Genomic DNA, 26,778 nt, shown 5'->3' on the forward strand with positions numbered 1-26,778 from the left:
CTCTGTGGGGAACAAGACAGGGAATCTCCATCGTACCTCTTACCTCTGTGTTGCTCTGTCTTTGGGTTCAGCTCTGTGATGCTTATCTACTGTCAGAATGGGTCTCCCTTGACAGAAAATACAGTGAAAAAGGATGGGAATCCTTTGTGTTAATAAAAAATAAATACACATCAGCGAGTGTGTGGGCTTTTACTTGGTATACTGTATGGGAGAAGATATGGTCATGTTTTTTCAGCAACTTGGTCTTGTCTGTCTATGTGTTGTCTATGCTATGTCCTTTGATGAGGTTTGACATATTCAAGGCAATGGATAAGACATAAATAACTACTGTCCAACTCACACTCACTACTCAAAATAATCCTACTGTATTTGTTTTTTGTATTTTTGAAAATATTGTTTTGGGCCATGTTTGTATAGCTTTGAATATGCAATATTCTGTGTTTACACTGATAATGCTCATAGAGTATCATAGAGCCTGGTAGAGAATACACATGGAAACACAAAGTGCTGGAAATAACCCTTTTTGCGCTCGGCAGGATTACCATGCTGAACCCAAGGGACGTCATTACGGAGAAGCTCTTTGTTATCTCTAATTAACATAACGCAATGCTGATAACTTATTTCAGCATTTCACACAGATCTATAGTCTAGATCGAAGACACAGGCACACACAAGCTGCACACAAGCTAGAAGGGTTACTGTATAAACTCTTTGTGAAAACTGCTGATATAAAAAGGGCCATTTGAAGTAAATTTGATTGTTTGACAAAGCTGCATAAACAATTGAATTTCTAGTGCTGATAGGTTATATCCTCTATGGACAATGGTGTGGGTGACAGGCAGCTCTCTTTTTATGAACTGTACTGTACTACCACACAACCGGGGGTGACTGTAGTGACTGACTCACTGTATATACTGTATGTACAGTGGGGAAAAAAAGTATTTAGTCAGCCACCAATTGTGCAAGTTCTCCCACTTAAAAAGATGAGAGAGGCCTGTAATTTTCATCATAGGTACACGTCAACTATGACAGACAAAATGAGGAAAAAAAATCCAGAAAATCACATTGTAGGATTTTTAATGAATTTATTTGCAAATTATGGTGGAAAATAAGTATTTGGTCAATAACAAAAGTTTCTCAATACTTTGTTATATACCCTTTGTTGGCAATGACACAGGTCAAACATTTTCTGTAAGTCTTCACAAGGTTTTCACACACTGTTGCTGGTATTTTGGCCCATTCCTCAATGCAGATCTCCTCTAGAGCAGTGATGTTTTGGGGCTGTCGCTGGGCAACACGGACTTTCAACTCCCTCCAAAGATTTTCTATGGGGTTGAGATCTGGAGACTGGCTAGGCCACTCCAGGACCTTGAAATGCTTCTTACAAAGCCACTCCTTCGTTTCCCGGGTGGTGTGTTTGGGATCATTGTCATGCTGAAAGACCCAGCCACGTTTCATCTTCAATGCCCTTGCTGATGGAAGGAGGTTTTCACTCAAAATCTCACGATACATGGCCCTATTCCTTCTTTCCTTTACACGGATCAGTCGTCCTGGTCCCTTTGCAGAAAAACAGCCCCAAAGCATGATGTTTCCACCCCCATGCTTCACAGTAGGTATGGTGTTCTTTGGATGCAACTCAGCATTCTTTGTCCGCCAAACACGACGAGTTTAGTTTTTACCAAAATGTTCTATTTTGGTTTCATCTGACCATATGACATTCTCCCAATCCTCTTCTGGATCATCCAAATGCACTCTAGCAAACTTCAGACGGGCCTGAACATGTACTGGCTTAAGCAGGGGGACACGTCTGGCACTGCAGGATTTGAGTCCCTGGCGGCGTAGTGTGTTACTGATGGTAGGCTTTGATACTTTGGTCCCAGCTCTCTGCAGGTCATTCACTAGGTTCCCCCGTGTGGTTCTGGGATTTTTGCTCACCGTTCTTGTGATCATTTTGACCCCACGGGGTGAGATCTTGCGTGGAGCCCCAGATCGAGGGAGATTATCAGTGGTCTTGTATGTCTTCCATTTCCTAATAATTGCTCCCACAGTTGATTTCTTAAAACCAAGCTGCTTACCTATTGCAGATTCAGTCTTCCCAGCCTGGTGCAGGTCTACAATTTTGTTTCTGGTGTCCTTTGACAGCTCTTTGGTCTTGGCCATAGTGGAGTTTGGAGTGTGACTGTTTGAGGTTGTGGACAGGTGTCTTTTATACTGATAACAAGTTCAAACAGGTGCCATTAATACAGGTAACGAGTGGAGGACAGAGAAGCCCTTTAAAGAAGAAGTCACAGGTCTGTGAGAGCCAGAAATCTTGCTTGTTTGTAGGTGACCAAATACTTATTTTCCACCATAATTTGCAAATAAATTCATTAAAAATCCTACAATGTGATTTTCTGGATTTTATTTTCTCATTTTGTCTGTCATAGTTGACGTGTACCTATGATGAAAATTACAGGCCTCTCTCATCTTTTTAAGTGGGAGAACTTGCACAATTGGTGGCTGACTAAATACTTTTTTTCCCCACTGTAAGAGGTTGAAAGGAGGTCTGTGGGATTTGAATGGGAGGAAGAAATTATAGGAATGAGTATGAGGGATGCATTGAATCCCAGGTCTCCTTTGTAAAGAGCAAGCTGCAGCAGGAGCAGGACACAATGTTTACCACAGCAGCCTTCACACAGGCTTCACAGCGAAAGGCGTTTGCATGAGAAGACTCGTGTGTCACGGTTTCGGCCGAGGCTGCCTCTCTCCCTTGTTCGGGCGGGCTTCGGCGTTCGTTGTCTCCGGAATACTAGCTGCCACCGTTGTATGTTTCATGTTCGTTTGCTTTTGTCTGAGTGTTGTCACACCTGTTTTCTTTTAGTGTCATTAGTGTCCTATTTAGTTCCCGTTGTGTTTGTCAGGTGTTGTGTATTATTGATTGTGTCAGACGTGTTTTCGCTCGGTTGAGCTTCTCTCCACTGCGCTGGAGTTTACGCACCTGTTTGTGCGCTGTTTTGTTTAATTTTCGCCTTCGTGCGTATTTCGCCTTCGGGCAAGTGTTGTCCGTTTGCCGTGTTTCGGCTTAATACAAGTCTGTTGGATTATCCGTCTGCGTCCTGCGTTTGATTCCGCCACTGCACCTACAGCACGCCTTGACAGAATAATACACCACAATGGAATCAGCAGGAGCCGCAGCAGCCCAGGCGACTCTGGAGGACAGGGTCCGGGAGCAAGGGGACCAGATCCTGCAGATGGGGACCGCACTGCAGGAGGTGATCACCACCATCCGAGGCTGGGGGACGCCTCCACCGCCACCCTCCGTGCCAGCACCATCGGCCAGTCAGCCTATTCCCGCACCAGAACCCCGAGGAGTCCGACTCTCGCTCCCGAGGGCTTACGATGGGACCGCGGCCGGGTGCCAGGGTTTCCCTTCTCCAGGTGGAGCTGTACCTGGCCACCGTGCATCCGGCGCCCTCGGGACATGAGAGCGTGTCCGCCCTGATCTCCTGCCTGTCCGGGAAGGCGTTGGAATGGGCCAACGCGGAGTGGAGGAGGATCGACGCGGACACCATAACGCATAACGAAGTTCTCCCGCCGCTTCAAGGCGGTGTTTGACCATCCCCGGAGGGGAAAGCGGCGGGGAGCGTCTGGTCTTCCTCCGGCAGGGGAGGAGGAGTGCTCAGGAGTTCGTCCTCGAATTCCGTACTCTAGCGGCAGATGCAGGGTGGAATGATCGGGCCCTCGTCGATCACTACAGGTGTAGTCTACGAGAGGACGTCCGTCGGGAGCTGGCCTGTAGGGACACCAGCCTCACGTTCGACCAGTTGGTCGACATGTCCATCAGGCTGGATAACCTGCTAGCTACCCGTGGGCGTTCCGAGGGGGTCCGTCCATTTCACCCTCCAGCGCTTCCGAGCCGTGCCCCATGGAGCTCGGGGCGCTGGCGCTAGAGAGAGGAGGGGTCGGCTTACTAGGGGGTCCATCCCTTGCACCAACTGTGGTCGGGGAGGACACACCGCGGCTAGGTGCTGGGGATGGCCTCCTAGGGGAGAGGACGACAGGTCCCGCACTGGGGATTCCCTCCAGGTGAGTAGGCGCCCCACTCACCCAGAGCTCTCTGTTGCACATTTTTGTATGCCTGTGCGTTTTCCACAGGTAGCACCTCATTCCCAGCATAAGGCGCTGGTAGATTCAGGCGCGGCTGGGAATTTTATTGATAAAAGTTTTGTTTAGCGTTAGGGATTCCCCTTCTTCCTGTTGATGTTCCTTTCCCCGTTCATGCCCTAGATAGCCGTCCGTTGGGTACGGGCTCGATCAGGAGGTCACGGCGCCACTTAGGATGTGTGCGCAGGGGGGTCATCAGGAGATGATTCAGCTATTTCTGATTGACTCTCCTGCGTATCCGGTGGTGCTGGGCATGCCCTGGTTGAGTACCCATAACCCATCCATTTCGTGGCAGGAGAGGGCTCTGATGGAGTGGTCTGCTCAGTGTGTGGGTAGATGTTTGGGCGTTTCCGTAGGGGCTACCTCGGTGGAGAGTCCAAACCAGGTGCCCGCATTGCACGTTCCCCCTGAGTATGGGGATTTGGCTATTGCGTTTAGTAAGGCGAGGGCGACGCAGTTGCCGCCCCATAGGCAGGGAGATTGTGCGATAGACCTCCAGGCAGGAGCTGCGCTCCCACGGAGCCATGTGTATCCTCTGTCTCAAGAGGAGAAGAAAGCTATGGAGACTTACATAGAAGAATCTCTGAGACAAGGATACATACGGCCTTCCACTTCCCCTGCGTCCTCGAGTTTCTTTTTTGTGAAGAAAAAGGATGGTGGTTTGCGCCCGTGCATCGATTACCGTGGTCTCAATCAGATTACGGTGAAGTACAGTTATCCACTCCCGCTGATTGCGACCATGACTGAGTCGTTGCATGGGGGCGCGTTTCTTCACTAAATTAGATCTCAGGAGCGCGTACAACTTGGTGCGCATCAGGGAGGGCGATGAATGGAAGACAGCCTTTAGTACCACCTCGGGCCATTACGAGTATCTGGTCATGCCATACGGGTTGATGAACGCTCCATCAGTTTTCCAATCATTCGTGGATGAGATCTTCAGGGACATGCAGGGGCAGGGGGTGGTTGTGTACATTGATGACATTCTCGTGTACTCGCCTACCCGTGTCGAGCATGTGGCCCTGGTGCGTAGAGTGTTGCGGAGGCTGGTGGAGCACGACCTGTATGTGAAGGCAGAGAAGTGTCTTTTTTTCCAGGAGTCGGTCTCCTTTTTGGGGTATCAGTTGTCTGCGTCAGGGGTGAAGATGGAGGTAGACCGGGTGTCGGCCGTGTGTAATTGGCAAACACCAACCACTGTGAAGGAGGTGCAGCAGTTTTTGGGGTTTGCGAATTACTACCGGAGGTTTATCCGGGGTTTTGGACAGGTGGCAGCTCCCATCACGTCTCTTTTGAAGGGGGGTCCGGTGCGTCTGCAGTGGTCGGCCGAGGCGGACAGGGCGTTTGGGAGGCTGAAGGACCTGTTTACCTCGGCCCCGGTGCTGGCGCATCCGGATCCCTCTTTGCCGTTCCAGGTAGAGGTGGACGCGTCAGAGGCCGGTCTAGGAGCCGTGCTTTCACAACGGTCTGGCGCGCCACCTAAACTCTGCCCCTGTGCCTTTTATTCTAGGAAGCTCAGACCGGCGGAGCGGAACTATGACGTAGGGGACAGGGAGCTGTTAGCCGTGGTACAGGCCCTAAAGGTGTGGAGGCACTGGCTTGAGGGGGCTCAACACCCTTTCCTCATTTTGACGGACCACCGTAACCTGGAGTACATCCGGGCAGCGAGGAGGTTGAACCCTCGCCAGGCAAGATGGAATATGTTCTTGACCAGGTTTACTTTTAAGATCACGTACATCCCTGGGTCACAGAATGGTAAGGCAGATGCGCTGTCTCGGCGGTATGACACGGAGGAGAGGTCCGTGGAGCCCACTCCCCATACTGCCGGAGTCGTGTCTGGTGGCACCGGTAGTGTGGGAGGTCGATGCTGAACTCGAGCGGGCGTTACGCACCGACCCTAGTCCACCACAGTGCCCGGAGGGTCGGAAGTACGTTCCGCTCGAGGTTCGGGATCGATTGATCTATTGGGCTCACACGTCACCCTCCTCTGGACATCCGGGTATCGGCCGGACAGTGCATTGTCTTAGTGCCAAGTACTGGTGGCCCACGTTGGCAAGGGATGTGAGGGTTTATGTTTCCTCCTGCTCGGTGTGCGCCCAGTGTAAGGCGCCTAGACATCTGCCTAGGGGTAAGTTACTACCCCTGCCCGTGCCACAACGACCATGGTCCCACCTCTCGGTGGATTTCCTTACTGACCTTCCTCCTTCACAGGGGAATACCACTATACTGGTCGTTGTGGACCGGTTTTCTAAGGCCTGTCGTTTGCTCCCCATGCCGGGCCTTCCTACCGCCCTACAAACTGCCGAAGCCCTATTCACCCATGTGTTCCGGCACTACGGGGTACCCGAGGATATTGTGTCTGATCGGGGTCCCCAATTTACCTCCAGAGTTGGAGGGCCTTTATGGAGCGGTTGGGGGTCTCGGTGAGCCTCACCTCGGGTTACCACCCGGAGAGTAATGGGCAGGTGGAACGTGTAAACCAGGATGTGGGCAGGTTTCTTAGAACATACTGCCAGGACCGGCCGGAGGAGTGGGCAAGGTACGTTCCCTGGGCCGAAATGGCCCAGAATTCCCTACGCCATTCCTCCACTAACCTAACCCCTTTCCAAAGTGTGTTAGGTTACCAGCCGGTTCTGGCACCCTGGCAGCAGAGCCAGATCGAGGCTCCTGCGGTGGATGAGTGGGCGAGGCGCTCGGAGGAGACCTGGAACGCTGCACACGTCCACCTGCAGCGGGCCCTCCGACGTCATAAGGCGAGCGCTGATCTCCACCGCAGTGAGGGACCGGTGTACGCACCTGGTGATCGAGTCTGGCTCTCTACCAGGAACCTGCCCCTCCGCCTGCCCTGTCGGAAACTGGGTCGGCGGTTTGTAGGGCCATTTAAAGTCCTGGGAAGGTTGAACGAGGTGTGTTATAAATTACAGCTACCTGTTGAATATAAAAGTATTAACCCCTCGTTCCATGTGTCCCTTCTCAGGCCGGTGGTAGCTGGCCCACTCCAAGACAGTGAGATCAGGGAGACTCCTCCGCCCCATTGGACATCGAGGGGCACCGGCGTACTCCGTGAGGTCCATCTTGGATTCGAGACGTCGGATGGGGGTCTCCAGCATCTAGTGGAGTGGGAGGGGTACGGTCCGGAGGAGCGGTGCTGGGTGCCGAGGAGAGACATTTTGGACCCGTCTCTCCTGGACGGAATTCCATCGTGGGCACCCGACGCGCCCGGCTCCGCGTCCTCCGGGTCGTCCCCGAGGCCGGAGTCAGCGCACGTCTGGAGCCGCGCGTCAAGGGGGGGGTACTGTCACGGTTTCGGCCGAGGCTGCCTCTCTCCCTTGTTCGGGCGGGCTTCGGCGTTCGTTGTCTCCGGAATACTAGCTGCCACCGTTGTATGTTTCATGTTCGTTTGCTTTTGTCTGAGTGTTGTCACACCTGTTTTCTTTTAGTGTCATTAGTGTCCTATTTAGTTCCCGTTGTGTTTGTCAGGTGTTGTGTATTATTGATTGTGTCAGACGTGTTTTCGCTCGGTTGAGCTTCTCTCCACTGCGCTGGAGTTTACGCACCTGTTTGTGCGCTGTTTTGTTTCTTTTTCGCCTTCGTGCGTATTTCGCCTTCGGGCAAGTGTTGTCCGTTTGCCGTGTTTCGGCTTAATACAAGTCTGTTGGATTATCCGTCTGCGTCCTGCGTTTGATTCCGCCACTGCACCTACAGCACGCCTTGACATCGTGTGAAGAAAGATGTTTTGTATTTGTATTTATTAGGGATCCCGATTATCTGGTGCCAAGGCAGCAGCTACTCTTCCTGTTGGCAATTCATTGGCAGGAATTCACCTCTGTTTACAATTCTTTCGCATACATAGAGATGGAGAGGAATGGGGAGAAGGAAAAGAGGAGGGAGGGATGGATGGATGGGGAGATAAAAAAAGAGAGAGAAAGAGCGAGAAAAGGAGACAGAGGAGAGAGAGAGAGAGAGAGAGAGAGAGAGAGAGAGAGAGAGAGAGAGAGAGAGAGAGAGAGAGAGAGAGAGAGAGAGAGAGAGAGAGAGAGAGAGAGAGAGAGAGCGAGAAAGAGAATGAGAGAAAGTGTGAAAGAAGAGCAGAGCTGTGTGTAGAGACATTAATATTTACTCATTCTGTAAAGGTAGATTGCCAAACCAAATGTGTGTGTTTGTGATAAGGCATGCATTGAGTCTTTCATCTGAAGCAGAAAACTATAAAAGGCAGATCATGATGGGCAGCCGTTCATGGAGCAAAATAATGTAGTTGCTGCCTGTACAAAGGAAAAATGATTTTTTCATCCAAAAGAGCAAAACAATATGCCTCTTCTCATTCACTTCAGCAGAGCACCATGTTAATTACTCTTACAGTCATTCTTTTGATAACATAATTTTGTTGGGAGACAGTTTCTCGCCTCAATCTTGCTAATTTGCATTCTTTTGAAAAATGCATGAATTCATTTGAGGGAACAGGTCGGGATTCGTTTTCACTTATTGCACACTAAATACTTGCCTTGAGTCATTACATAGCCAGCTACTGTTTAATTTCGCTATTGGGATGCAATGGGCGAAACACTAAAACAGATGCCAGTGCTGCTTCTCTTGCCAAGAATCTGAGACATGGGAAAACATCAAAGTTTGATTTCATGGGTTAGTAACTTCTTGTCATGCATACCCCTATGTGTGTCCCCTAAGTTATCTCTATCTAATGATAGCCAATACAGGAGTCCCCCAGGGATGTGTCATTTTACCGCTGCTATCTATCTCATACACAATAAATTGGCCATTCTGCTAATCCTTTCAATCATCTAATCTGCACATTTTTGTCTGTCTTACTTTGCCTTCTTCCCCATTTAAAACAATACTGTTCCATCTGTCATATAACAAAAACCTTCACACCAACACTGACACATCTACCAAAAACTTGATGGAGGCTAGGTAAAAAATCCACATGGTTCTCCATTCCCTGCTACACATAGAATATGCCCTCCATAAGACTAATACAACACATAATGAGAAATGTCTTTGGAGGTCAGTGTGCCAAATGAGATACCCGGCAAAGTTGAGTCACGGAGCGCAGCAGAACACGGTTACATAATGAAGACTCTGAGGTCAAGTTGCTCAGCACACAGTAAAAACCTATCGGCCTGGGCTGCGGAGATTATCTAATGCTCTGCCCCCACTACCTGGTCTCACTTCCTCCAGCCAGACCAGTTCACGAGGAAAGGAGCGCTGAATATTGATTCCTGCTTTGCTATGAGGAAGGAAGTCATTGCCCAAAGCATGACTTAAATGAAATAATGCTGTTCATTCAGAGTTAAATTCATTCAGTGCTACAGACATCTTTACATTTACATTTTAGTCATTTAGCAGACGCTCTTAGAGTACAATACTTTACAATGATTAAAGCGACCAAACATATGTTTTATCACGACAAAATGTTGCACCATATGCTTATGTGCTTTTTTGAATGGGAATTATAGACACAAATATTCTATTTCCGTCTCCCTATTGTTGTATTCTAATACAAAACAGGCAGGATGTGTTGTATCCTGCTGTTTCAATGCAAGCCAGCCCCTGACAAGCATACGGTAACAGCTGGTCAGAAACGATTTCCACAGAAGTAATTTCCAAATGGAAAAATGCTTTCATGCTACGCGAATAGCATAAAATGCTGAAGGCCCGTTTAACAGTTGGGACTCTTCATTGGAGCAGTATAGAAGTTATGTAGCTATGTCTGAAACACTAGCTAATGTTTTCCAGGTTCTGCTGGGTCTTGGACTGAGCTTGACTGGGATGTGTACGAAATGGCACCCTATTGCCTATATAGGACATTACTTTTGACCAGATCCTTTTGGGCCCTGTCAAACGTAGGGCACTACATAGGAAATAGGGTGCCATTCTGGACGCACATGGGCCGAGCCTGGGGTATCTCCCAGGCTTCTGTGCCATTCTTGGTTCAACATAGATCTGGTGGTCAGCCAGAAGGAGAGTGATGGAGAGAGTCATAAAGAGGGGTAGAATGATGGAGAGGAAGTGAATGTGGGTTTGGTGGAAGTCAGGGACATGGAGTGAGCTCTCCATCCCTTGCCAGATTTGTTATTCTGTCAGGATCTTGAAATACTAAGCAGATTTTGTGAACATACCTCTTCCTTTGATTTGAGTTATTCGTGCAGCTTGAACGAGGTGAAAAGGCTGTGAACTCTTGAGCATCCTTATGATCGTTGGCCCCAAGTTAACTATTATGCATGTGACTGGTTAACTGACATCAATACTGAGAAGCTTGAGATGTCACTCATTGGCATACCGGACAGGTAGTATTAATTAAAACAGGGCCTTTGGAAAGGATCTTAACAGACTTACAAAGAACCTTTCATTAAAATGCTGATCCAGTAGAAATGTGACTCAGAAAAACACAAACTTTCCAAGGAAGAGAGTCTGGCTTGCCTTGTCAGGAATATACATTTTGATATACCAAAAGAAAAGGGCAGAGTAGTGCCACCTTTCTCTCTCTCACCCTCTCTCTCTCTCTGTTGTAATTGTTCTACACAACAAACCTCATCAGCACTTTCTCTCCATTTGAAGACAGACATGAGATTATGCAAGAAAGGCAACATCCACATGCTGCTTCCCAAATAGCACCCAAGCCTACATAGTTCACTACTTTTGACCAGGACCCATTGAGCCCATAGGTTCAAAAGTAGTGCACTGTATAAGGAATAGGGTGCCATTTAGGACGCACACACAGATAGCTAGGTAACCCGCCCACTCCAACCCTTCCACCCCCTCCTCTCTCTTGTCTTTAACTCTCATGGCTGCTGATTCTGAGAAACTGTGAGGGAAAGACAAAAAAAAAAACACAACTCAACACTCAAGTCAACGGTCTGACAGGCAGAATAGCACAGTCAGCATACAGAGAACATGGTGGGTTGGCGTCAAGGTCAAGGGAAAGAGAACATGTAACTGTAAGCTTGTATGTTCCTAAGAGATAGGGGTGGACGTACCAATGCAAAACAGAATGCCACAAGCAAGCAAGCAAGCAGGAGAAGAATCTGAGGTTAGATTCTTAGAACAGCATCAAGCCTATCAATGGTGACCCATTTAAATGAAATCAAGTCAGTTTATTTAAAGTGCATTTTACAAGGGTCACAACACACTTTAAAGGCAGTTATGAAGGTCCTTTTCGGATAAGTTCTGTAGATAATGCATCTGTGTATTGGTGTTAGAGTAGAGAAACAGCAGTGTTGACTGACAATTTCACCCCTGGTTTGCCTGTTGAAAACCCTGTTTTTTCTCTCATTTCAGAGTGTCTTCATCTGTTGTCAATGCATTGCGTTCATAGTGACAAGCAACATGAATGGTTAATTGGCTTCCTACTCTCATTGCTAACTCTTCCTAAAACAAGATTAGAAAATGTCAAAAGCACCTGCAAGAACAAGATTGTGCAGAAAGCACTAGTGTGAAGAGAGAGAAGTGTGAATGAGGGAGTTTAGATATGGTAAAATATTCCTATTACCCACTGAATGGGATGTTCTGTAAACACTGTTTGCTGTGTACTTTAGTTTGTTAGAAGTACAGTAGGGTGTATTAAAAGTTAATGCTGTTGAATGTTATAGAGAAAACATGTCTGTTTTCTCTATAATATTCAATTCACCATTGAAAAAAAGCGTACGTTTAAGTTTGTTCCACCTGAGCGAGTCTGACCAAAAGTCAGAGACCACTATGATGACACTCCAAATGCATTTGATGGATCCTTTTTGTCTTCTTCTAATGCCTCTTAAGGGGAAAGTAATCCAAAAGCAGTTGTTTTGGACAGGTAACTAGTACTGCAACGGATTACATTTAGAAAGTAACCTTCCCAACCCTCCACACACACACAAACCAAAATAAAATAATTTTCTAATAAATAATATATAGCCAGCACAGGACAGTAATCGTAAACTACAATAATAAGTTGTCCACTAAACTTTGGTATAAAACCTGCCCTGTAAGTACCCCAGGGGCGTTAATGTGGTGAAAATGACTGCACTAGCATGGTTTCCTGAACTTGCATTAATGGCCATGTGTAATTTAATGGGATAGTAAAGTTTAACAGCATTATTAACCAAGGAAATTACATTACTGTACACATATGATGCAACGCTACAGCTATTTGCATAGAGAGCTATTTAAACAGTCAATTTAATGGACTACTAAGCCTCTCTGGGCCTAATCAACAGATCTGTCAACAAAACACAAGGGCTCAACATTGTATCACTAATAGGTTCAATATAAGTGGATCAACAAGTATAGACTACCACTACTAAACACACTGTTCACAGTAGCTAGAAGACAGGAAGGGAGAGCAAAACGTAATGTTGCCTTCCTGTGTGTGGCTGGGATTTGGTGGGGAGGCTGAGTTGGTGGTGAGGCTGAGTTGGTGGTGAGACTGAGTTGGTGGTGAGGCTGAGTTGGTAGTGAGGAGGCTGGGTTGTGGTGGGAAGGCTGAGTTGAGCAGGCTCTTGGTTCAGCTGTGATATGGAAAGACAATACTGTGGAGAAACAGAGGAGAAAAGAGAGATAAAGACCAGTGATTGCTTAATCCAAACAAGAGAGAGAGAGAGATGAATGGAAGAGCACACCCTGAGATTGCTTTGGGAGGTAGAGGAATAATGGTGTGAATGTGATGGACGCTTATGGTGGATGTCCACATTATTGTCCTGGCAGCACAATCTTATTCAATCTCGGCCGTGGGTATTGGAGGTAAAGTTTACATCTCAAATGGCACCCTTTTCCCTACATAGTGCACTACTTTTGACAAAAGCAGTACACTATATAGGGAATAGGGTGCCATTTCAGACGCAACCAAAGATACCAGGTGCAGCCCTAGCTCTGCTCTCAATTCAGGGAGGCAGTTTGCAAAAACCTTGCGGACAAAGCAGTGAAAAAAATAAAGAAAGAAAGAAAGGGAGAGAGGGTGAAAGAGAGAGAGAGAGAGAGAGAGAGAGAGAGAGAGAGAGAGAGAGAGAGAGAGAGAGAGAGAGAGAGAGGTAGGTGTATTTAATTAAACATTCTGTTGTCTGTACTGCGGTTATCCTAATCAAAGATGTGGAAGGCTTTCAACTTGTTGATGCGTGGCTAATGACTAGGTTATTAATCACCCTCCGAGTGTGTGTGTGTTTGTACATTTGTGAGTGAGCATTTGTGTGAGTGAGAATCTGTGTGTGTTTGTAAGTTTGTGAGTGTATCCCCCCACTCAATGTGAAAAGACTTTCAGCCAGACATGTAGGGGATTGCTTGAGCACAGGGATGAAGGATCACCGAAATACAGTTACCACTCTCTGTTTGTTAAAATAATTTCATATTCTCCCATTGTCTGTTGAGAGAAAAGAGAGCTGAGAGTTAGCTCTTCTCTAGAGCTGATTGTTGTCCATTAGTTTGTTTAGGGCACTGCGGTGTGGCCCAACAGGATTACAGCTGATTCAAAGAGACTGAGATGGGGATTTTCAGAATCATCTGTGTGTGTGAAAAGGTTTTTGTGCAAGACTGATGCAATATTTTTACTCCCATTAGTCTTAGCAACCCATGCTCCCTGTTCTGGGTTAGCTAAGTGACTGTTGTTGCTAGCGATATGTGAGATATGTTGAAAAGCTAATGCAATCTCCTACTGATTGAACTCTTTATGCAACTATGCAAACATGTCACCCTCATGAAAGTATTCGGACCTCAATGAGACTTGGTTAAATAAAAACAGACAAGACAATGTCATGTGGTTGGTCTAGATCAGTGGTTTAAGATTAGGGAGGACGATTATATTTTTTAAGAGCATGGCCTTATTTCTATTACAGCATATTCCATTCACCCAGCTAAGTGTAACATCGATAGGTTTGGGCTACTAAATGATACTAGAATTTGCACTATACCCATCATGAGGTTGCTACAACCTAGCCTACAAATGAAAGTTTATAATGTAGGTGCACAGGTCGGGAGACAAATTGGAGTAAATAAGGTGACAGACAGTGACACATTCAATACTGCCTTGCACACTCTTGCCTGCATCTAACTGATCTGGGGTGTAATCATTAGTCTAAAATTAGAGTTTCTGTTGGACAGATTCAGGTAGGTCCCTCCCCAGTGGGTTCAGTTGGATAATTTTTTGCAACAGAATCGGCGGAATGAAGACACCGCTGATCACCCGCACACACAGTTCACTTTCATAGCGTCCACATACAGAATCATCACTTTGCTCATTGTATAATTATTTCTCCCATCTATGCGCTCTCCTCCTTTCACATTTTCCCTTTGCTTATGGACTCAGTGCACAACACAACAGATGTCTGTGACAAGGTGCAAAAACCTCTCCATGCCTATGTCACGGATTCTGCCGAGGCTGCCCCTCCTCCTTGCTCGGGCAGGCTTCGGCGTTCGTCGTCACCGGAATACTAGCTGCTGCCGATCTATGTTTCTATATTGCACCTGTTGTCTATTGCTACACACCTGTTGCCCATTATGTGATTACTCCTTCCCTATTTAACCCAGTGGCTCCCAATGTGTTTGGTGCGTGGTTGTTTTTCGTTTTGTGTGTCGTTGGTGAGCGGGTTAGTTCCTCCCTGTTGTGGAGGTATTCTGTATTGTTCTCTTTACTTATTTCAGTAAAGTCAGTTTCTTAGAGTTCTGTGTCCTGCGCCTGACTTCGATCCACCGCATTACACCTTACTGTGAAAGCAATTTTTTGAAACAGTAAGAAATAAATAATAATAAACAAATAAAATAACAATAAAGAGGCTAAATACAGGGGGTGCCGGTACCGAGTCAATGTACGGGGGTACAGGTTAGTCGAGGTAATTTAGGTAATATGTACAGTGCATTCGGAAAATATTCAGATCCCTTGCCTTTTTCACATTTTGTTACTTTACAGCCTTATTCTAAAATTGATTAAATTGTTTTTTTCCCCTTATCAATCTAAACACAATACCCCATAATGACAAAGCAAAAACAGGTTTTTATAAAAAATAAAAAACGGAAATATGACATTTACATAAGTATTCAGGCCCTTTACTCAGAACTTTGTTGAAGCACCTTTGGCAGAGATTACAGCCGAGAGGCTTCTTGGGTATGATATTACAAGCTTGGCACACCTGTATTTGGGGAGTTTCTCCCATTCTTCTCTGCAGATCCTTTCAAGCTCTGTCAGGTTGGATGGGGAGCATCGCTACACAGGGGACGATGTATGCACCCCTGAGAGGCCCCCGTGTTGAGGATCAGAGTGGCAGATGTGTTGTTGCCTGCTCTTACCACCTGGGGGCAGAGGGAGGTGTTTAATCCCAGGGTCCTTAGCTTAGTTATGAGCTTTGAGGGCACTATGGTGTTGGACGCTGAGCTGTAGTCAACAAACAGCATTCTCACATAGGTGTTCCTTTTGTCCAGGTGGGAAAGGGCAGTGTGGAGTGCAATGGAGATTGTGTCATCTGTGGATCTGTTTGGGCTGTATGCAAGTTGTGGTGTGTCTAGAGTTTCTGGGATGATGGTGTTGAAGTGAGCCATGACAAGCCTTTCTAAGCACTTCATGGCTACAGACGTGAGTGCTACGGGGCGGTAGCTTGAACAATATAGGTATTATAGACTAGGTCAGGGAGAGGTTGAAAATGTCAGTGAAAACACTTGCCAGTTGGTCAGTGAATTCTCTTGTGAATGTTAACCTGTTTCAAGGTGATCACACAGTCGTCCACAACAGCTAGTGCTCTCATGCATGGTTCAGTGTTGCTTGACTCGAAACGAGCATAGAAGGCATTTAGCTCGTCTGGTAGGCTCGTGTCACTGGGTAGCTCGCAGCTGGGTTTCCCTTTGTAATTTGTAATAGTTTGCAAGCCCTGCCACATCCGACGAGCGTCAGAGCCGGTGTATTAGGATTCAATCTTAGTCCTGTATTCGCCGATATGCCTGTTTGATGGTTCGTCCGAGGGCATAGCGGGATTTCTTATTACTGTCCGGATTAGTGTCCCGCTCCTTGAAAGCGGAAGCTCTAGCCCGTAGCTCTGTGCGGATGTTGCCTGTAATCCATGGCTTCTGGTTGCGATATGTACTTACGGTCACTGTGGGGATGATGTCGTCGATGCACTTATTGATGAAGCCGGTGACTGATGTGGTATACTCCACAATGGCATCGGATGAATCCCAGAACAGCTTAGCATCTGCATCATCAGACCACTTCCATATTGAGCGAGTCACTTGTACTTCCTGCTCTAGTTTTTGCTTGTAAGAAGGAATCAGGAGGATAGAATTATGGTCAGATTTGCCAAATGGAGGGCGAGGGAGAGCTTTGTACGCGTCTCTGTGTGTGGAGTAAAGGTGGTCAAGAGTAGGGCATGACGCATTATTCATAGTGGCCTGAGGTAGTGCTGAATGCCGTCTTCCACTCGTCTCCTTCCCGGATTCGGATCAGGTTGTAGGCACTCCTCAGGTCCAACTTGGTAAAGTACCGGGCCTCTCGTAGCTGCTCGATGGCTGACGGAACCAGAGGGAGGGGGTACTGGTACTTGGTGGTGACTGCATTCAGCCCCCTGTAGTCAATGCATGGTCTCAGTCCTCCGTCTTTTTTTGCCACGAAGAAGAAGCTGGCGGAGGCAGGAGAGGTACAGCGTCTGATGAACCCCTGTGTCTGGGTCTCCGCCACATACTTCCCCATGGCCTCAGTCTCCGCCATGGAAAGGGGGTAAATGCGAACCTTCGGAGGGTGTTGTCCCTCCAGCAGGTCAATGGCGCAGTCCCAGGGCCTGTGAGGAGGGAGACACGTAGCCTTAGATGAAGAGAAGACATCGGAGAGATCTGCATACTCACGTGGAATGTTGGGCTGGAGGGCGGACTCCGGACTCTCCACTGATGTGGAACAACAAACCACCGGTAGGCAGGTCTTCCGGCATGAGGAAGACCAGGCTGTGATCCTCTTGGTGATCCAATTGATGGTGGGGTTGTGTAGTCTGAGCCAGGGCAATCCCAAGACGATCCGGTGAAGCGGTGACGTGACGATGTGGAATGAAAGCTCCTCGTGGTGCTCCGGTAGTGTGGGAATGGTGATGATGATGGGGAGAGTAATGTGCGTAATGATGCCTCACCCAAGGGGTTGATTGTCCAATGAGGTGACGTGTAGCGGAGATGGCAGTGGCACGGTGGGCAACCCCCATTCAGAATCCAGCTCCCTATCTATAAGGTTCCCCGCTGATCCGTAATCTATCATTGCTTCTTCTTTGTCTGAAAGCAATGGCTAGCTAGTATGCTAACTATTCTAGCTAACTAACTGGCTAAATAAGTTGACGACGGACTCGCTCAAGCTGTCGGGACTAACCCACAACGTTAGACACGGACACGAATGATCTGCTTGGCGTGTTGACACACTGGTGGTTTGTTGTGGCCGAGTATTGGTGCTAAACCGTGTTGTTGGAGTCCGGCATGCTAGTTGGCTGTGGCGTCATATGACTAGGTGCCCTGGACGATTTTCACGGAAGAATACTGTACCAAGTTAGCTAGCTGAATAAACTAGTTAGTCTATTCCTAGAAAACATTGAACCGCTGTAGTTTACAACAATTATAGTTTCTGAGGTGGAAGTTGGGAGAGTTATATTTGGGTGTTTCAGTGAAACGTAAGTGAGGGAGGCCCCGCTCTCTCCTTTCCCAGATGTTTAGTGCATTTCATTCCGATCTCCTTTGCATTATTGTAGCCATTTTCTGTAGCCTGTCAACTATGCCTCTGTCTATCCCTGTTCTCTCCTCTCTCCGCACAGGCTATACAAACGCCTCACACCGCGTGGCTGCTGCCTCTCTAACCTGGTGGTCCCTGCACGCACCACCCACGTGTTGTTCCAGGTCTCAGGCAGCCTCTGGAACTGCCATTCTGCTGCCAACAAGGCAGAGTTCATCTCAGCCTATGCTACCCTCCAGTCCCTCGACTTCTTGGCGCTGACGGAAACATGGATTACCACTGAAAACACTGCTACTCCTACTGCTCTCTCCTCGTCTGATCATGTGTTCTCGCATACCCCGAGAGCATCTGGTCAACGGGGTGGTGGCACAGGAATCCTCATCTCTCCCAAGTGGACATTCTCTCTTTTTCCCCTGACCCATCTGTCTATCTCCTCATTTGAATTCCATGCTGTCACAGTCACTAGCCCATTCAAGCTTAACATCCTTGTCATTTATCGCCCTCCAGGTTCCCTTGGAGAGTTCATCAATGAGCTTGACGCCTTGATAAGTTCCTTTCCTGAGGATGGCTCACCCCTCACAGTTCTGGGTGACTTCAACCTCCCTACGTCTACCTTTGACTAATTTCTCTCTGCCTCCTTCTTTACACTCCTCTCCTCTTTTGACCTCACCCTCTCACCGCCCCCCCCTACTCACAAGGCAGGCAATATGCTTGACCTCATCTTTACTAGATGCTGTTCTTCTATTAATCTCACTGCAACTCCCCTCCATGTCTCCGACCACTACTTTGTATCCTTTTCTCTCTCGCTCTCCTCCAACACTACTCACTCTGCCCCTACTCAGATGGTAATGCGCCGTCGCAATCTTCGTTCTCTCTCTCCCGCTACTCTCTCCTCTTCCATCCTATCATCTCTTTTCTCTGCTCAATGCTTCTCCCTCCAATCTCCTGATTCTGCCTCCTCAACCCTCCTCTCCTCCCTTTCTGTATCCTTTGACTCTCTATGTCCCCTATCCTCCCGGCCGGCTCGGTCCTCCCCTCCTGCTCCGTGGCTTGATGACTCATTGCGAGCTCACAGAACAGGGCTCCGGGCAGCCGAGCGGAAATGGAGGAAAACTAGACTCCCTGCGGACCTGGCATCTTTTCACTCACACCTATCTACATTTTATTCATCTGTTTCTGCTGCTAAAGCCACTTTCTACCACTCTAAATTCCAAGCATCTGCCTCTAACCCTAGGAAGCTCTTTGCCACCTTCTCCTCCCTGCTGAATCCTCCTCCCCCCCTCCTTCTCTGTGGATGACTTCGTCAACCATTTTGAAAAGAAGGTTGATGACATCCGATCCTCGTTTGTTAAGCCAAATGACACTGCTGGTCCTGCTCACACTGCCCTACCCTATGCTTTGACTTCTTTCTCCCCTCTCTCTCCAGAAAAAATCTTTTGACAGCAGGCCGCCCAACAACCTGCCCGCTTGACCCTATCCCCGCCTCTCTTCTCCAGACCATCTCCGGTGACCTTCTCCCTTACCTCACCTCGCTCATCAACTCATCCTTGACCACTGGCTATGTCCCTTCCGTCTTCAAGAGAGCGAGAGTTGCACCCCTTCTCAAAAAACCAACACTCGATCCCTCTGATGTCAACAACTACAGACCAGTATCCCTTCTTTCTTTTCTCTCCAAAACTCTTGAGCGTGCCATCTTTAGCCAACTCTCTTGCTATCTCTCTCAGAATGACCTTCTTGATCCAAACCAGTCAGGTTTTAACCCTCCTGTTATGTTGTGGGTCAATTTGACCCGTTTCCACTTTTGCGTTGTCTAAAATACTAGTTAACCACTCTTTTTCGCCATGAAATTACATGACTTTTCCTCATTTAGGGTCATGAACCTAACTGCAAAATGTGGACACACTGATGTGTTGTGGAATGTCTGTGTACATTTTGTATACAAACATGATGTTGTGGGTCATTTTGACCCGGAGGCTTTCATGTGTATATATATTTGCACAGGTGCAAAACAAAAAAGTGTCTTTGATGTATTTTGTTTTGACTGGTCCTGGTTGCACTTTTAGAATTGTGTTTGGGTTAAAAGGGCTTTCCCAAGCTTCTCCTCAGTGTGAGAGCAGCAGGTCCCTGACACAGACACTCAAAAATGAGCTCCAAAAGATTTTCAATCAATGAAGTCTTATCACAAATTCTGGACTGTGACAGTGAAAAAGAAGAAGAGGTTTCAGAGACAGAGGATATTTCAGAGATAGAGGACAATGCTGTTGATGATCCAGATTTTGTCTTCATTGAAGAGGATTCAGAGGAGGAGTCTGCCGTACTCATCCCCTACATCAGATGAGAGACAGAGCATGCAACAAGCATCATCAAGAGAAGAGAAGACATGGAAGTCTAAAGATGGTCATATTGAATGGTCACCGTCACCACAACGAGGTCAAGGTAGACTCTCAGCTTCCAATGTAATAAAAATGGTTCCAGGACCTACACGATTTGCTGTCACTCGAGTCCATGACATACAATCAGCTTTTGAGCTCTTTTTACCCCAAGCAATAGAGAAGATTGTTCTGGACATGACCAACTTGGAGGGGAGCCGTGTGTTTCAAGAGAACTGGAAGCCACTGGATCGGATTGACTTGCATGCATACATTGGATTGCTCATATTAGCTGGAGTCTACCGGTCAAACGGAGAAGCAACGGCCAGCCTGTGGAATGAAGAGAATGGAAGGCCAATATTTCGGGCAACAATGTCTCTACAAGAATTCCACATAATTTCTCGGGTGATTCGCTTGATAACCGTGATACCAGACCGGGTCGACGTGAAAGAGACAAACTAGCTGCAATCAGAGATGTATGGGATAAATGGGTGGAAATTCTACAGTTACTGTACAATCCCAGTCCTCATGTTACAGTTGATGAACGCCTTGTTCCATTCAGAGGACGTTGTCCCTTCAGACAGTATATGCCAAACAAGCCTGCAAAATATGGCATCAAAATATGGGCAGCATGTGATGCCACATCAAGCTATGCATGGAATATGCAAGTTTACACTGGGAAGCCACCCGGCGGAGTGCCTGAGAAAAACCAGGGGATGCGGGTGGTGCTGGACATGAGTGAAGGGCTGCAAGGTCATAACATCACGTGTGACAACTTCTTCACATCCTACCGCCTTGGTGTTGAACTACAGAAGAGAAAGCTGACCATGGTTGGAACAATCAGAAAAAACAAACCTGAACTTCCCAGTGAGCTTCTGAAAATGCAGGGCAGAACTGTGCATTCCTCTAAATTTGCTTTCTCTGAAAATGCAACTGTTGTTTCATACTGCCCAAAGAAGAACAATAATGTTCTTGTAATGAGCACAATGCACAAAGATGCATCGCTGAGTGCAAGAGAGGACATCAAGCCACAAATAATACTGGACTACAATTCCACCAAAGGAGGAGTTGACAATTTGGATAAAGTCACAGCAACATATAGTTGTCAGCGCATGACTGCCCGCTGGCCTTTGGTGATTTTCACAACATTGTGGATGTGTCTGCTTACAATGCCTATGTCCTGTGGACTGAAATCAACCAGCAATGGAATGGTGGCAAATTGTACCGACGCCGGCTTTTCCTAGAGGAGCTCGGCAAAGCTCTCATCACTCCCAAGATCCAGAGGAGAGTCCGGCCTCCTCGGTCGACAGCAGCTGCATCTGCCGTCCAGAAAATTCAAGCTGGACCATCAACACATGCCTCCAATCAACCAGAAATGGATCCAGTGGATACAGGCAGTGGCAAGAAACGGAAAAGATGCCAGCTCTGCCCCCTCGACAAGACAGTAAAACAAGCACCACTTGTGTAGAATGCAATAAATACATCTGCAGAAAGCACACACACACATTGTGTTCAACATGTAGAGAGAAAGACTGAAGGGATAATATGGACCAATAGGGGGGAAAAAAACCTACTTGGGGAAACTGAAAAATCTTGTTTGTGAGAAAGGAAATATGTTTAACAAATAGTTCTTAAATATTGTTTAAAAAAAATAAAAAGTATTGTATTTCTTCTTTCTGAAATGTCTGATAAGACAAAATAAAGTTGTTTCTGTTTTTACTTAATTCTTTGACTGTCTTGAGTGTGTTTAAACTGTGCGGGTCAATTTGACCCGTAACATAATGGATGTCATTTTTTTCCAGCAAAGCACAAGGGTTAAGACTGGTCATTCAACTGAGACTGCTCTTCTCTGTGGCTCTCCGCACTGCTAAAGCTAACTCTCTTTCCTCTGCTCTTGTCCTTCTAGACCTGTCTGCTGCCTTTGATACTGTAAACCAGTATGTGTGTGAAGAGCCTTGGCGCGACCCTGGACAACACCCTGTCGTTCTCTGCTAACATCAAGGCGGTGACCCGATCCTGTAGGTTCATGCTCTACAACATTTGGAGAGTATGACCCTGCCTTACACAGGAAGCGGCACAGGTCCTAATCCAGGCACTTGTCATCTCCCGTCTGGATTACTGCAACTCGCTGTTGGCTGGGCTCCCTGCCTGTGCCATTAAACCCCTACAACTCATCCAAAATGCCGCAGCCCGTCTCACGTCACCCCGCTCCTCCGCACACTCCACTGGCTTCCAGTTGAAGCTCGCATCTGCTACAAGACCATGGTGCTTGCGTACGGAGCTGTGAGGGGAACGGCACCTCCGTACCTTCAGGCTCTGATCAGTCCCTACACCCAAACGAGGGCATTGCGTTCATCCACCTCTGGCCTGCTGGCCCCCCTACCTCTGCGGAAGCACAGTTCCCTCTCAGTTCCCGCTCAGCCCAGTCAAAACTGTTCGGTGCTCTGGCACCCCAATAGTGGAACAAGCTCCCTCACGACGCCAGGACAGCGGAGTCACTCACCACCTTCCGGAGATGCTTGAAACCCCACCTCTTTAAGGAATACCTGGGATAGGAAAAAGTAATCCTTCTACCCCCCCTTACCCCAAAAACATATTGTAAAGTGGTTATCCCATTGGCTATAAGGTGAATGCACCAATTTGTAAGTCGCTCTGGATAAGAGTTTCTGCTAAATGACGTAAATGTAAATGTAAATGTAATTGCAGTAGAAATGGAAGATAAGGAATAACCAGTAACCGTTATGGGAACTAAAAACAATGGTTTTGTGATAGGTGATGAATTCACACTCACAGAGCGGCGACGGGAGTCATACCGCCTACATAGGGAGCCGCCTAGGAGATCTGTGTGCCGCGGTGGTGTAGGGGATGCTGCCCACCTCCATGGGTGAGGACTCGGAATCAGGGCGGCTTCCATAGCTTAGATGGGGTGAGCGTCGAAGCTCCGGGTGGTGTTGGGAACGCCGTCTCTCTCGCAACATTTCGTCAAGATGGATGGACATGGTGATAAGGGTATCAAGGTCCATCTCATCGTCCCGACATGCGAGTTCCGTCTTAATGTCCTCTCCTGAAGGCCGTGCGCAGAGCATGCTCATTCCAGCCGGAATATGCCGCCACCGTGCGAAGCTCAGAGCGTACTCGGACGCGGGCCCCTCTCCCTGTTGTAGATGGAGGAGATGCTCACCCCCGTCCTTTCCTTCCGTGGGATGATGATGGTTGAATGTTGAATGCACCAATTTGTAAGTCGCTCTGGATAAGAGCGTCTGCTAAATGATGTAAATAAAAATTATCAAACACGGCCCTGAACGGCGCGAGGAAGGTGGGGTAGGGTAGTGCCACCGCCTCCTCTCCTTCCCAGACTGCCGTGGCCCAATCCAGCGCCTTCCCCTTAAGAAGCGAAATCACCAGCGCTATCCTGGCTTGGTCAGATGGATATGCCCCAGGCTGACGCACCAGATCAAGTGACACTTGTAGCAGGAAGCCTCTACATTTAGTAGTTTTACCGTCAAAGCGCTCCGGTAGGGCGAGGTTTCCCACAGAAGTGGGTGATAGCCCGGGGACAGGTGGATTGGAGGCACTCGCCGCTCCCTGAGGTAGAACCGGAGCACTGGGCAGATTAAGCAGAGTTTGGAGTACTTCCTGCATGGCGACGTTCAACTGGGCAAGCTGCTGCTGGTGCTGGTCGAGGCACTGGGAAACACCCTGCTGCATCCATTTTCGTTTGGTGTGTGATTCTGTGACGAATACTGAGGATACGAAGAGGCAGGACGCAGACGCAGGAATTAACAAGGTCAAGGTTTACTCAAACAATGACAAATATAATTAACAAAGCGAGAGTACATATAGGTATATAGGTTGTAGGTTGGGAGCTTTTGTGAAAGAGCACAGTTAGAAAGATATGGCATATAGAAGCAAACCGGATGGACATCATGAAAATGATCGGAGAGGTTGAGAGTACAAGAAGTTCAGGAGAAAAAACTAACAAAATATAATTATTGTAAAATTGACTGTGTCCATAAAATGTATATAGTAAATATAAGCTGGAAGTAGAAACCTAAGCATTGTTGTTCACTAGTTTACCCCAAGTAGGGAAAGGGTGGTGGGGTTGGAAAGTAATAAAGGGGAATATATATTTTTTAAGGATATGTATGTGTATGTATGTATGTAAGTGTATGTATGTATATGTATGTATGTATGTATGTATGTATATGTGTATGTGTGGGTATGTATGTATGTGTGTATATATGTGTATGTGTATATATATATATATATATATATATATATATATATATAAAAACATGGGGGACTGGAAGTGATGCAGACAATTACATTGATGGAAGTTATAATCTATCTGCAATATTAAGCTGATCTGCCCCCTAAAAATAAAAATAAAAATAAAAAACAAGCGAGAGTACATGACATGAAACAAAAACAATCACACAAAACATATTACAGAACAGTCCAGGGGCCTGTTGCACAAAACTAGGATAAGGGATTAAGCCAGGATATCTTGGTGATCCTGGCTCAATTGATCCGTAATCCGGTTGCACTAAAGATGGATAGGGGGCAGGAGGATATGTTATGGTATAAATTACCATGGAGATTTATTCTGTGGAGCTAGCCTGCTCCAGACCAGGCTAAATTCCAGGATCTATTTAATCTCATCCCTAATGTCAGTCAGCAGTCACCACAAATGGAAACCAATAGTTATTTCACTGCTCACTATACATTGTTATCACATATAACTAGACCCACTGTCATTATTTAAATGTTTGTGATCATTAATTTCAATGATTTTGGCTAAAAAATTATTTTTAGATGATGTTGCTATCATTAGATAATTTACAGTTTCCCATAGACTATAAGGCTATATATAAAATGATAGAATATTAGGGCCACAGAGGGGAAAAAAACACAAGTCATAATATTGTAACCAGTTGTTTTAAAGGAGGACAGTTGTTAAAATGACAGATGTGGGGCATTTCGTGAAATTGTACTTCAGTATGGTTTCATAAACAAAGACATGCTGATGTGCCAGAATATTAAGTATCACATTGTCATAAGTATCAAAACTGTAAAAACAATATGTAGCTTTTCTGCAGAAAGAACCAGCCTCATAAATTTATGACTTTATCCTTTTTCTTCAGTGTGGCCCTAGTACTCTGTCATATAAACAAATACACATTCCATATGAATATAAAAACACAATGTGTAACATTATGTTCCTTTATTGAATAAGGACAAAACAAAGCAGGTAAACCATCAGCTCCTTTCGAAACTGAAGTCACAGTGACTCTACAAGATGGAAAGCACAGAATCCAAGCATATTATACAAAATGATACATACACATTCAAAGGTCTGTATATAACACACCCTGCATGTCTGCACACTAAAATAAATGCAGGACAAATCCATACACATCAACTGAACAGACAAATGAATGGATGCAGTAGCCTCCCTGCAGCCTTGTATTACACACAGTATACCGCACAAACATCATAAGAGGCCAAATTCGTAAAAAACGAACCCCAAAAAACCCAAATTCCTCTGCCACCGCAGGACATATTTAACCAAAATTGAAAGCACACATACTAACTAAAATAATTCAACACATATTGGTCCCTCAGCAGCCGACCACTGTCGTCATCAGGGAAGATTGCCGGATTGTCCCAGTCCATGGCTGGTGGCACTCTGGGGGCCCTCTCCTTCCTCAGGCAGGCCACATTGTGGATGACAGCACAAGCCACAGTAATATCACATGCCCTAACAGGGCTGACCCTTAATTTGTGAAGGCAGTGAAAGCGTGCCTTCAGGAGGCCAAAGGTCATTTCAACTCTGGCCCTGGTCCTGGCATGGGCATGGTTGTAGGCCTGCTGTGCTTCCTGGGGGTTTGTGAAAGGTGTCAGGAGAAAAGGCTGGCAGCCATACCCCCTGTCTCCCAGCAACACACCAGAGAATTCACCTGTCAACACAAAATCTCATCATTACTACCTCATAAACACAGTGATATTCTTGACACAGCCATGATGGTTATAAATAGGGGTTGTGTGGCTTACCTTGTGATAGGCACTGATAGATTTCAGAGGCCCGAAAGATTCTGGAGTCATGGACTGAGCCAGGCCATTTTGCCACAACATTGCTGATCACACAGTCAGCATTGCAGACCATCTGAAATCATAAGATGAGGAATATTACACCAATCAATGCACATCACTGGCAATGCAGAGTGTTCGTCAATGGACAATATCAAAAAGTTATGTTCACCTGAACATTAATGCTGTGAAAGGATTTCCTATTCACAAAATCGGCCTCATGGGCACCTGAGGGGGCTTTTATCCTTATGTGTGTGCAGTCCACTGCACCAATGACATTGGGGAAACCTGTCACACAAAGTAATGAGTATCCTACTATGTGTTAACAGTTGTCCTGTAATTTGTAGATCCTCTTACCTGCAATCCTATAGAACTCCTCTTTGATGTCACAGAGTCTTCTGTGGCCAGGGAAGGAGATGAAGACATCTGCTAATGCTTTGATAGCCAGACACACACTCCTTATTGTGCGGCAAATTGTGGCCTTGTTCAGCTGTTCTGCATCCCCCACTGAGTACAGGA

The sequence above is a fragment of the Coregonus clupeaformis genome, chromosome 7, assembly GCF_020615455.1.
Source record: "Coregonus clupeaformis isolate EN_2021a chromosome 7, ASM2061545v1, whole genome shotgun sequence".
Classification (NCBI taxonomy): domain Eukaryota; kingdom Metazoa; phylum Chordata; class Actinopteri; order Salmoniformes; family Salmonidae; genus Coregonus; species Coregonus clupeaformis.